Source organism: Paramisgurnus dabryanus, chromosome 16 (assembly GCF_030506205.2).
Source record: "Paramisgurnus dabryanus chromosome 16, PD_genome_1.1, whole genome shotgun sequence".
Taxonomy (NCBI): domain Eukaryota; kingdom Metazoa; phylum Chordata; class Actinopteri; order Cypriniformes; family Cobitidae; genus Paramisgurnus; species Paramisgurnus dabryanus.
In genome coordinates this window covers 6,622,321-6,634,409 of record NC_133352.1, presented here as the reverse complement: position 1 = coordinate 6,634,409, position 12,089 = coordinate 6,622,321, and the positions used below count along the sequence as shown (strand labels likewise).

Below are 12,089 nucleotides of genomic sequence, written 5' to 3'. Positions count from 1 at the left end.
TCATGGCAGTCAGGGCTTGCATTTATTCAGCTCATTTGCATTTTAAACGACACACCCTCCTAATCTCAAGACTAAGACCAGCCTTAAAGCCGGGGTTAATGATTTTTGGTAAACACTTTGGAAAATGGAGTCTTGCTGACTATCAAAACACACTTGTAGCCAATCAGCAGTAAGGGGCGTGTCTACTAACAGACATTGTTGCCAGATTCTATTGGGGTAGGGGCGTGTTTGTTTAGGTGATTTCAAATATCAACATTGGCTTTCAGAGATCATGCACCCCACCTTTAAGTTCTACAACACTAGCTTTCACGTTAAGCAGTTAAATATGAAAATATTGTGTCAAAGATTGAGAGAAAACACCAATGACTATAAAGATATTGTATGTTGAAACAAAATGTGTTACAATAAGCCTGCTCTTTAAATATTCATTCATTAAAGTGCTTACACACTATGAGGGCAAAACAAAACGTCAAAACAAATGTATACATCAATGTATATAATGTATATAAATACTATTATATAAGGGTTTTATTTAATATAGCATTTAAAACGCAACTTGTCCCCAAATTCCTAGGATTTTTCCTTTTTTTTAGGTTTAGGGGAGGTTTAAAGGGAAAAGAAGTTTAAATGTAGGGGACGTGGCTAAAATACATGTATTTCTCTATAAATTAATAAAAAATTGTTGTTTTGTATTGTTACAAGGCAGCTTACAGTAAATACATTCTAACACACACAGTAAAGACATAAAAATACTATTTTCTATAATACTATTTTGTATGAATAAACATTTATATGTTTATATTTTTACATCATTTAAATGCAGAACAAACTCACCTTCTAGTGATCAAATTGCTAAATTTCGATTTTAATAAAATGGGAAAAAAATTAAAACTTTTTAACCCTTCACCTGTAGCTCCTCCCCTTTACGAGGACGTCACCAGTATCTCTCTTTCTCTCTCTCTCTCTCTCTCTCTCTCTCTCTCTCTCTCTCTCTCTCTCTCTCTCTCTCTCACACACACGCACACACACACACACACAAGTCATCGAGCGAGAGTGCAGGAGAGAGCGCGTGGACGAGACTGCGCCCATCAACAGCACACAGACACAGAGAGCGCGCCTGAACAATGGCACGAGATTCACATATGACTGCCATGTGAAGACACAGTGCTGCTGTCACTGAAGATGATGATGGGGAGGAGAGACGCGCACCCTGTACTCCATCACTGATGAGAGAGAGAGAAAGGCGCGTTCACCTGCAGGCCCGGGCTGGCGCACACAAGTGCCTCTGATCATACGGGAAATAATGACTTTATATCTTCAGCTGCTGTGAATCTAAAGAAATAAAGGCTGGTGCGGGTAAGTGATGGATAATATCCGTGTGTAGATGACATGAACGCGCTCTTATCATTGTGTGTAGCAGTCTTACTTTTGCCTTCATGTACCGCTGTTTACTGCTGACAGACTGTGCCTGTGTCTCTTATCGGGATTTTATGGCCGTCGTAGCGTTCAAATCCAGTCAGATGTCTTAGGGCACAAAACCGTTTCAACTGCCTAACTAGTCAGACATTTGGGCTGTTATAGTCTCACAACCTCGCGTGCTGATAGCATTCTGAGCATCAAACAGTAGTTGTAAAGCAGGAGCCCTGCATTTTTGGGTATTAGTTTTAAAACCTAGTAAGCAGCCTATCTAGACAGCATTTTGGTCACAACTGAATATAAGGGGCATCGTATGCTGAACCAAAGAGCATTTTTGGACATCATGATCTTAAAACCTGGTGAGCTTCTATAGGCGGCAAGTTTGGCTGAATGAGGATGTCCAAAAATGCTGCATGCTCTGACCATGACCAAAAGATGATACCCACCTCGGATACCTTAAGGAATGCACAGGGTTTTAATTAAATTAAATAAGTTGCAATAGCCAGCGTTGGCTCTTCTGTTTCTGCAAGTGAAACTTGTTCCCTCTGTCCAGGGTTTATGGCAGGGTGTAGCTGTATGGGTCCTGGGCTGGATGATGGGGCAGTCGATTTAAGATTCATCTTTAATGTTTGATGCTTATTAATCATTATGTGGAGGAGGAACTTGAAACATCATCAGATTCTGTGTGATTTTTGTGACGGCTAAATTTGTTTGTAGTGGTTCAAAAGAAATGAATTGCATTCCTGTTGAATACATTGACAGTTTCTAGCGCTACGTCTGTTCAATCTGTGTCACTCACTCACTGACTCACTCAAGTCTATCAGTGGGTTCCTGTTGTTTATCTTTCTTATTTATCCGGTCTTTAATCAGAGCGTCTGCTGTTTTTTTCCCTATGATCGTCACAATAATGCCCAGGTTGAATGTATTTCGAGCAGAAGTATCTAAACCAGGAGGCAAGCTGAGAAAGCGATGCATTTCTTTGAATTGGCGTTCATAACTGCGCTCTAATGCATCCATTTGACTTGATTCATGTTGTGTGTTTATTATCAGTTATTTCTGATAAATCACGACATATCAGTTTAGACCTCTGTGTTTTCTTCTTCACAGCATTCTTTTAATTTCACAAATTTTTCAATCATTTGTTTGTGTTGCATTCCTCTGTTGTAAAATGGCTCACTTGCATTGATTCGTGTGGGTTTATTATTATTTTGTGTTTAATTGAAAGACCTTGACCTTAGGGATTTCAGAAAGCTGCTTTGTTACTAAGCTACTGCAGTAGGGGAAAAAAATCTCCATTAGTCACCTCACAACAACGGTTTTCGTTAAATAACTATGTTGTGAAAACCCACCTTGATGTGTCTTGGGAAATCTGTGTGTATTTCTTTTACCCAGTGATGCATATTTGTTGTTTATTTATTCGATCAAGTTTGTGCATTGCACGTGTATTGTGTTCTCTAGATATGCTCGACTGGTATAAAATCCATATCGATCGACCACTAGTTCAGGCTGAAACTGTGGCTGTCATAATTTGCGGTCTTCACACTGGCTTGACGTGTCACATCCTACAGCTCGGTACATGTTTCATTCTCATGAACTGTGATATTTGAGTCATATTGCAGCATGTCTTTTTCTTGGCCTGTGGATAAGCTGCGGCTGGGAGTCGGCTCTGTAATTAAACAGCGAGGTGAGATCCATGAGAGACTCTTCAGCTCCTTCATTGCTTTTCATGGCCGGAGGGAGAGAGAGCTCAGGCTTCTCCTGAGGGATAGATCCAGCGCATCAGCGTCATGTTTCATGCTTTTACACACACGCACACACACACAGTCATCTTACCTGAAACCATGAGCCTGTCTACTAGTGTTCGAGCTCTAAAGCACAATGCTATAAATATTAATTCAAGTTATGCATTTTAATAATGCATTAAAGCCTCCCTGTGTTTGGATGATTTTTTTTCCCATTGACAAAACTGTGATTTGCTTAGATGATCTATGAGCAGCTTTTACTATTGGTGCAGCTTCATGTGATGTTACCGTGTAAGCAAACCCTTCAGTAAAGCCATACACTTCCTCTTTTTTGCACACAATGTGTTTTTCTACTCGCTCTTGGCACACAGCAATGTACACTTTAGCAAATTCGTGCAGTATGCGTTTTTAACCATACTGATATCTCCGTTGTCAATATTTGGTGGTTAAATACTAGGGCTGTGCAATCAATAGTTTTTGAAATTTCAATTTTTTTAATTCAAACAATTACAAAAAAAAAACAAGATAATTGAGGTAAAACAATTATTGTGCGATTAAAATAATACACTGTGTTAGTGCTGGACTGGTTTAATAAGGTTAAATAAATACATGTTTTTAAAGTCAAGGAGTAATTGTGTAAAAAAATCGTAACTAAGATTTTGCCCATAATCAAGCAGCCCTACTAAATACCAATGCGAAATTTTCAAGCATTTACAAAAATATATTTTCTATAGTTGGGTAAGTGCAGCTTTTGCACAAAAATTGTAATGAAAAAATATATTTTTTTTTTTTAAAAAGCCATGCCTTCTCTATTTGTTGGATGTTATTGCTTCTGGTTTGTGCATTTTAATTCACAGAATTCCTACAAAGTATGTTGATGTTACAAATTTTCCCCTTACCTAAAATATAAAACATGACTTTAGACTGATATTTTTATTTGATGTATGGACTCAGAAATATATTCAGAAGATGGTTCGATAATTATGGTAATAAATACATTGTTAACCCAGATATTGTCTTTAGTTAAACAATTAACATTGAACATAAACAACGTTGACATTTATAAATAAAAATAATTTTATTTAAACTTAAAAAACACGAACCCTTTAAAACACTCAATGATCAAAATTTTGAGGCATCAGGGAAACTCAGGCATGTTAGTGTTCCCTCCGTGCTAGAAAACCTTTCTTATGGAGAACTTGTGGCATACGTCATCAAGACTGTCATATTTCACAACATTAACAATAATAAGTTGACTATTATTCTTAGTTAATCGTAAATTGTTTTATGGTTATGACTTGCTAATGTAAAGCTCAGTTAAAGGCGCTCTAAGCGAATTCACGCGTTTTAGACCATAAAACATTTTTTGTTACATACAGCAAACATCTCCTCACTATCTGCTTGCTGCCTGTCCGCTGATCAAACTGTAAAAAAATGCGATCTCTGTAGACAGCCCAGGCTCTACAAACTGCAATAAACACACAGGGGCTAACACTACAGACAGAAACTATAACAAAGTGTTCCAGCCAATAAACGCCAAGAAGGATTTGGGGGTTGGAGTAGTTAACTACGCTCAGTTTGTTTGAAAACACATTTCAAAAATCAACACACCGATTCGCTTAGAACGCCTTTAACATAAATAAACCAGGCTTGATGACGTATGCAGCCTGCATATGCGACCTCCGGAGGCTGCAGTCTTCGGATTGAGGAAGGTCCAGAGTATTTCCTTGCCTTTTTTTGTAATATTGTTGCATTGTCACTCTCACTGTCCCCGCAAGGATGGCGCTTGTTTTTTTTTTTGTTAAAATTGCCACTCCAAATCCACCAAGTAAACCGTCTGAGTTTAGGTCTGCCACCTTGTTACATCACGCAAATGAGGAAGAGATGGGAGAGAAACAATTGGTAAATGAATAGGGGATTATCACGCTTCCGGGTTTCGTGGGCGGGACTTACCAACTTTGTGCATGACCAAATACAAATACTTCATTATTGTATTTAATTAAATTTTCCATGTATTTGTACTTTACTTACAACTACAAATTAGTTGAATCTATAGTGCATACTTTTAATTTCAACAAATTATCTGTATTTTTATCTGTAAAAATTTTTTATCTGTAAACTGAAACTGGATTTCTACAACAACATAGTTCCTTTATGTACTTTTCTCAACAACTTTATGTTTAATATGGACCATCAGAACTGGCATAACGATCCACCGGAAGTGGACGTGCACAAAGATCACTGAAAGCAGAAGTACTACTTATCAGCGTGATAATCCCCTATAGGGTCTCTCTTTACACTGTGTGAGTGTGAGCAAGTTTGAGATTGTAAAGTAAATACTCGAACACGTAAATGCAGCATCTGAATACAGGGAAATATATGCAAGTTAATCGCCGTCATTTAGAAAGAAGATCACATTTATGTATGAATCGAGACTTTTTTCGATTAATCGTGCTGCCCTGGCACCTTTTATACAAAATCCACTGAACACAACCACCCTACAATGAAAAAAATCTATTCACCCCTTCTTTTTTAATTCCCATTAAACCCAAGCTGTCTCATTAGGCATGCTGTTTTGATTCTCTTAGCAATGTGATGTCACACTGCTAAAGCCCCGCCTATGGCCGCTGACTGACAGTCCTGTTTTTCCATAGTTTCTGCCCTTACGGTACATTCACACGGGGCGTAAGCGTTAACACTTAACGGAAGGCTTGTCTGAAGCGTGGCCAACAGCCAATCATTGTGGCCGCAACACAAGCTCCGGTCTTCCATAAACGTAATTGGCTGGCTCTGCCTAGGTTATTTGCATAAGGCGATATGATTGGCCGACGCACGTGTTGCCGCTTGAAAAGTTGAGAATTGTTCAACTTCTGCCGCGAGCAACGGCACTGACGCGGCGCCGACGGATCCACAATTCAGTTCGCCAACGCTTGACGTTACCCATTAAAAGTGAATGGGAAGCGTCAATGCTTACGCCCCGTGTGAATGCGCCGTTAGTGAGTTGGGCGCTGTCTGCTATTTTTTCTGTGATTCTCTACTAAATCAGATCTGTTTTAACCAAGGCATCGCTTTTGTTAAAGGGATAGTTCACTTTAAAATGAAAATTTATTCATTCTCATGTTGTTCTAAACCTGTATGAATTTCTTTTTTCTGATGAACACAAAAGAAGATATTTTGAAAAATGATGGTAAACACACAGCAGTAAGAGGCTGTTTACACTTGGCATTAACATGCCTTTTTGTCGATCGGATCACAAGTGGACGACCTTAATGCCAGGTTTAAACGGTGTTCAAAACGTTTTGAGCTCATCCACTTTCGACCACTTTCAACCACATCCAGAGGTAGTCGAAACCACTTTCGATCAGATCGCTTTGGAGTTGCGGAACACATATGTGGTTGAATGTGTTCGAACAGCCACATGCGACCGCTTTCTCTCCGCCCATTTATCTAATCTGAGGTATTAAACACAAGTTTTACGTCTTTTTTTGACTTCTGGTGTGAACACACGTGAAGAGCGCTATTTTTAGCCTTTCATTGATAAAACTACTGCGGTTGTTCTCCGTAGTTTCGTTTTGAAAGCGTGTGAAAGTTGCGCGATCGTATTTCATCAATTACGCTGAAAATTCAAAGAAAGCTTTAACATACACACATACAAAACTCTGTGCAGCATGTTTACTTGCTAAACAAGCAGTGGACTCCGACATAATATTAGTTTGCGTCCATATAAACTCATCATTACTCCCGCTCGCGTTTGAATGACAGCAGAGAGACTCGCCCACCGTCTCGAAAGACCGCCCTTTCACAGTATTCAGGACAGAAGCGGTCGAAAGTGGAACAAAAGAGACGAATTTAAATACCAGGTGTAAACGTAATGTGTCTCTCTCGTCCACTTATGATCCGATCGATGAAAACACATCTTAATACCAAGTGTAAACAGCCCCTAAGTGACCATAGACTTCCATAGTAGGAATAAAAAAATATGATGGAATTTAATGGTTACCATCACCTGTGTGTTTACCATCATTTCTCAAAAAATCTTCTTTTGTGTTCATTAAAAAAAAAAAGAAATTCATACAGATTTAGAACAACATGAGTAAATGATGACATAATTTTCATTTTAAAGTGAACTATCCCTTTAAGGGAGCAAATAGCTCATTTGCATTTAAAGGTACACACACAAAACAGTGCATTTTGCTCTCAACCAAAAAGAGACACTTTGGACATGCTATAATTAATGATCTATTGGGTATTTTAAGCTGAAACTTCACAGAAAGATTCTGGACCCACCTGAGATTTATATTACATTTATATTAACACCCATAGTCCCTTGTGCCTGAATTTCGTGAATATTTCAAGTTTTTTTTTAAAGAATAATAACTGATAAAAAATTTAACTACTTAAATATCTGTTAATAAAATGTTAGGGAGGTTTAAGCTCTTATATTATTAATGTTGTGAAGTCATCGTTCAGGTGATCAGTCAGTGTTTACTTACATAAAACCTGTTCATATTATTGTAGTTCTCTCCACAGTGCTGACATTTCATGTCAAAAACACAGTTTTGTGTGTGTTTATGTGGAGAATGAATATTGTGTTATAATGCCATTTATAACACAAAGTAACATGGTTAACTAAATGGTCTGTTAACCTCCAAGTTTTTAAGGAAATTCAACTTTTCTGGGTTTACAGAATGTATTAAAATGTTTAACTGAAAATGTCACATCAATAACCTGGAATTGTCTTTGTTTCCCTCGTGTTAAAACGCTTTAAAATGGCATGCACATGGGATTCACTGTATCTTGTTAAACTGCGCTGTACTCTACACATGCACATCTTGTTGTCTGATGTAATGGTTTCGTGTAGAAACACACGTCTGAATAAGCAGGCCTGTTTGGCTAAAGTAGCTCTTGATGGAGGTGTTTTTTTTTCGTTGTGAATGGTGCGATGGTTTTACGCATGTAAATTGCTGGACTGTAGTGGCTGTGGTCAAGAGCTCTTTAATGAAATCATATTCCTGCCATGTGAGGCCGTAGTGTTGTCGACTGCGTGCTGATTCACATGGAGATGACTGGAGGTGCGTCACTGACGTTTATTTTATAGAAACGCTGACGTGTTGAATCGAAATGTGCCCCTAAAATCCACAGTTTACAGTTTGAATGCCTATTTGTGTGCTTTATTGGTAATGCTTTCTTAATGCCTCATAATACACCTTCTAATCTGTTCTTTGTTGTCTTTAATAATTAATGATGTTTGTTAAGACGAGCACTGTTAATACCATTACTCATACTTAAATAGGTAATGTATTTCAAACCCCTTAGCGTAAAAGGGTTCACGCATACAGCGACCAGACGTCATTCATTTTTAATGAGAGTTAGAGAGTCAACGACAGAGACCGTTGGCTATGTGATAAACCAAAGCAGGGTTTGCTTTATGCAAGTGAGCAATGATGCAATGTAACAGCTATCATTGGATGGCAAAGACTGAATCCATCACGATCGGACACCTGATACAGCTGGATACGCCAGTTTAGTAGGAACGCCTACGAGAACCAGTGGCACAGAGACTCGCACCCTTCAGCGATTTAATCAGTGTTTGTGTGAATGTCTCTTTAAGTATTACATTTCAGTACGTAACTCGTCTCAGTAAGTAAACATTTAGAAAGCATCCAGCATAGGCCAGTTTTGCATGGTGCAAGCTCTTGAAATAATGCCAATATCAAACAACAAAGAGAAATTTTGAAATTATTCATGACATATTTATGACCAAAAGCATGATTTCATATAACATCACTATGTCTTGCTTGTTTATTTTGCGAAAGAGACAAGTGGTGTAATGCATTATAACACCTGTTTATCACGACATAAATGCAGATATGTTGATATGATGAAATATATACTAAACACACGGTATATACCGTACAGACTTCATTAATTGGTGTTTCAATTGTGTGTTCGGTGGCGTTCTCATTTCCCAACCCCCCGTCATGAGTGGACGACATCGGTGACAGGAGAGTCTTTGTGCATCTCAGTCTCTTGTGCTGCCGGCAGCTCTGGTTTCAGGATTTAGCCGTGGATCAGAGGAGCGGGATATAAGTAGTACAGGAGCAGTGATTCATCCTCCATTCTTTTGTTCAGACTCATGGATCCTGTAAGGAGGCATAACGCTTGATCTGGGCTGGTAACTCATGGACTGTATGTATGTTCATGGCTCTGTTGCAGAAATGTATCAAATTAGGAAGTGACATCACAACAAAATGTATGTTGTTTAGTGAGCCACGGCAAGCCATGTAGGCTACTATATAGACGGTTTCAGAAGCAACAACATAAACAAATGGCTTTTGTGGGGTTTTCCATTGCATAGTACCTCACGGTTTGGTTTGTGTCAAGGTTGGTTAGCTTTTCCATTGAGTTTAGTAACACTTCAGAGTGGGAGAGATTATAAGCGTGCCGTTATATGTGCACTGTCTATTTCTGTGACATCATACATGTGAGAGCGTCGTTGTACATTCCCATACATTTATTTATTTCTCAGTCCGCCACAAAATTAAAATTGACAACCACAAATAGATGTTTGCACATTGCGTTTATCACTGCTTCTGTCTCACATGACAGTTTTTGTACAAACACCTGTGGCGTCAGTCAACGCGCTCCGCTGTGGCTCATTAAAGTTGCATTCAAGCATATATGCGGACGTGCCCATCGCGAATGTGCCACCACAAACTGCAAGTCTGGAAAAAATTGGTATGGTGTTCCTGATTCTCAACCTGTGGATGTTTTTCATCGCTAAAAGCGAGTTTGGGAACTTTAAGCAAAGCACAGATGACAACAGGTTTACTTGAGACAGTGCAAGCTAGCATAAAGGTAAAGCAAATCTTTTACATTATAGTGATGACGCTGGCAGTGACGATTCTCTCAGACCAATCAGTGATCTACTGTGTTTTCGCGTAATGTTTGGTATCAGCTCTGGTCGCTTGGAACACAGACTGAGGTGGTACTAAAAAAAGTATCGGGTACTACGTACTGCACCAAGTGGAAAAGCCCCCAAAAGGAAGCTGACCCGATCCAAACCGTGGGGTACAATGCAAGGGAAAGAGCCATAAATGCAACTTCTGGTAGACTCTGCATAGTATCAATAACAACAGAGTCCTTTTACAGTAGTTTATTTCTGATAACAAGGGAAATAAATGACAAGTAAATTACCTTGTGGGTATTTGTTTCATCAGTTTAACCACTAGTCGGTCTGATGAAAAAATACAGATTTATGTTAAGGCGCTTAACTGCGACAACACGCGTGCGTCCGATAAAACCGTCTATAACTGATAACATGAAATCAACGATAAGCTCTGTTAAATGTGAACAGAACTGTAACAATCTGATTTATAGTAGTTATTATAATGTATTTTAATGTGGAGCATTAGAAAACTGTTAAAGCCTGTTAATGCGGTTTGGTTGTCTGTTCTGAAGGATAAAGCCGAAATGAGTTTAACTCTTTCAGCACACACAGAATGATAAACACTTTGTTGAAATGTCAAGATTCTTAGAAATAAAAAACGGCTATAAAAAATTTCCATGAACCACAATTTTAAAAAAACATCACTCACACAGCTGGATTCATGGCTTAGGATAGTCAGTTTTTTTCAATGTTTAAGATATGCATTTACAAATTAAAAGAATTTTATAATTAAATTAAATTAATCGAATTAACACTTCGAGAAAAATGTGAATGTTTATTGTGAGCTGGGTGTAGCCTGTATGACCACAGTACCTTATATCACAGCATCCCTGCATTCAAATTGGCATACTGTGACAGTATGTATACTGAATTAGATAAAGTACTCTTTCTAGCATGAATATGAGTAGTGTGATTGAAATTCTTGAGTACTACATGTTGATAGATTCAATTCAGTTTTATTTATATAACGTTTTTCACAGTTGTTTGTTTCAAAGCAGCTTTACATGAATAAAAACAAGAGAAAACACAGAAAAATCATAGGACAACAAAAGTACAATGGCTAAGATGAATCTGTACTAGTGAGTGGAGTAATAATGTAACATGTATGTAATGTAATGTAACATAGTTCTTAGTTAAGCTACGATCAGCTGACTCCTAAGGGGTTGATAAAAGGTGTGTTCGAGATCATCCGGCGCTGCGCAGACCGATCGGCGAGGTTTGCCGCTTGCAGTCGAGGGACGAACTAAAGACGGACCCGTCAAGCCGGACACCTGCTGCTTGCCATAATGACGTGTGCGCCGTGTTTCCTTGTTTTTAATTGCAATTGAAGTGAATTAGATGCTAAATTTGATAAAAACAAACCTTTTAATAAAAAGTTGCAACCAGAGACATTTTATATCGAATATTTTAATTGCTGTTTATACTATATACGCGAAAATAACGGGAAACAAGCCTATATTATTAAAATACCAATAGAGTTTATTTTATTACACGATTAAAGTGTTTTTTCCTGTTTTAAAACATGAATTTATAATGTTTATTATAGTGGAACTAAAGGTTAGATTTAACTTGAAACGCACGTGATCGTTGTCATCAGTGAGGCGACCAATCACGTAAAGCTGTGTCGTCATCACAACTCCGTGCAGCCGCTCTGGAGAAGCTGCACCGGCTGAGCTAGCCGGCTACTCTCAAAACGCTCTCGCGGTACTTAAAAACCATATGACACAGTCACGTGCCTGCAGCTCCAGCTGAAGTCGGACAAAATTAATAACCGGAATGCACTGCTTCAAGTCAGCCGCCGATCGGTCTGCGCAGCGCCGCATGAAGTTGAACACACCTAAAAACTTCTAGTAGAAAAAACCCTTATGGGGTAAAAGTCCTTGGGAGAAAAAAAACCCTTGAGAGAGAGCCAAACATAGCTGATCCTATATCGAAGATATACTATATATTAAATACTAAATTTAAAAATGTTATGGTAATAA

The 12,089-nt window shown here is 38.4% G+C and overlaps 1 protein-coding gene across 1 annotated transcript in view; it reads left to right on the top strand.

Moving 5' to 3' along the window:
* Positions 1-1,034: 1,034 nt before the first annotated feature.
* nexmifb (neurite extension and migration factor b) overlaps positions 1,035-12,089 on the top strand; it is an 82,410-nt gene continuing 71,355 nt past the window's right edge. The window contains exon 1 of the mRNA XM_065249168.2: positions 1,035-1,356. The gene's annotated coding sequence lies outside the window, so the exon portion shown is untranslated. The remainder of the gene's footprint in view (positions 1,357-12,089) is intronic.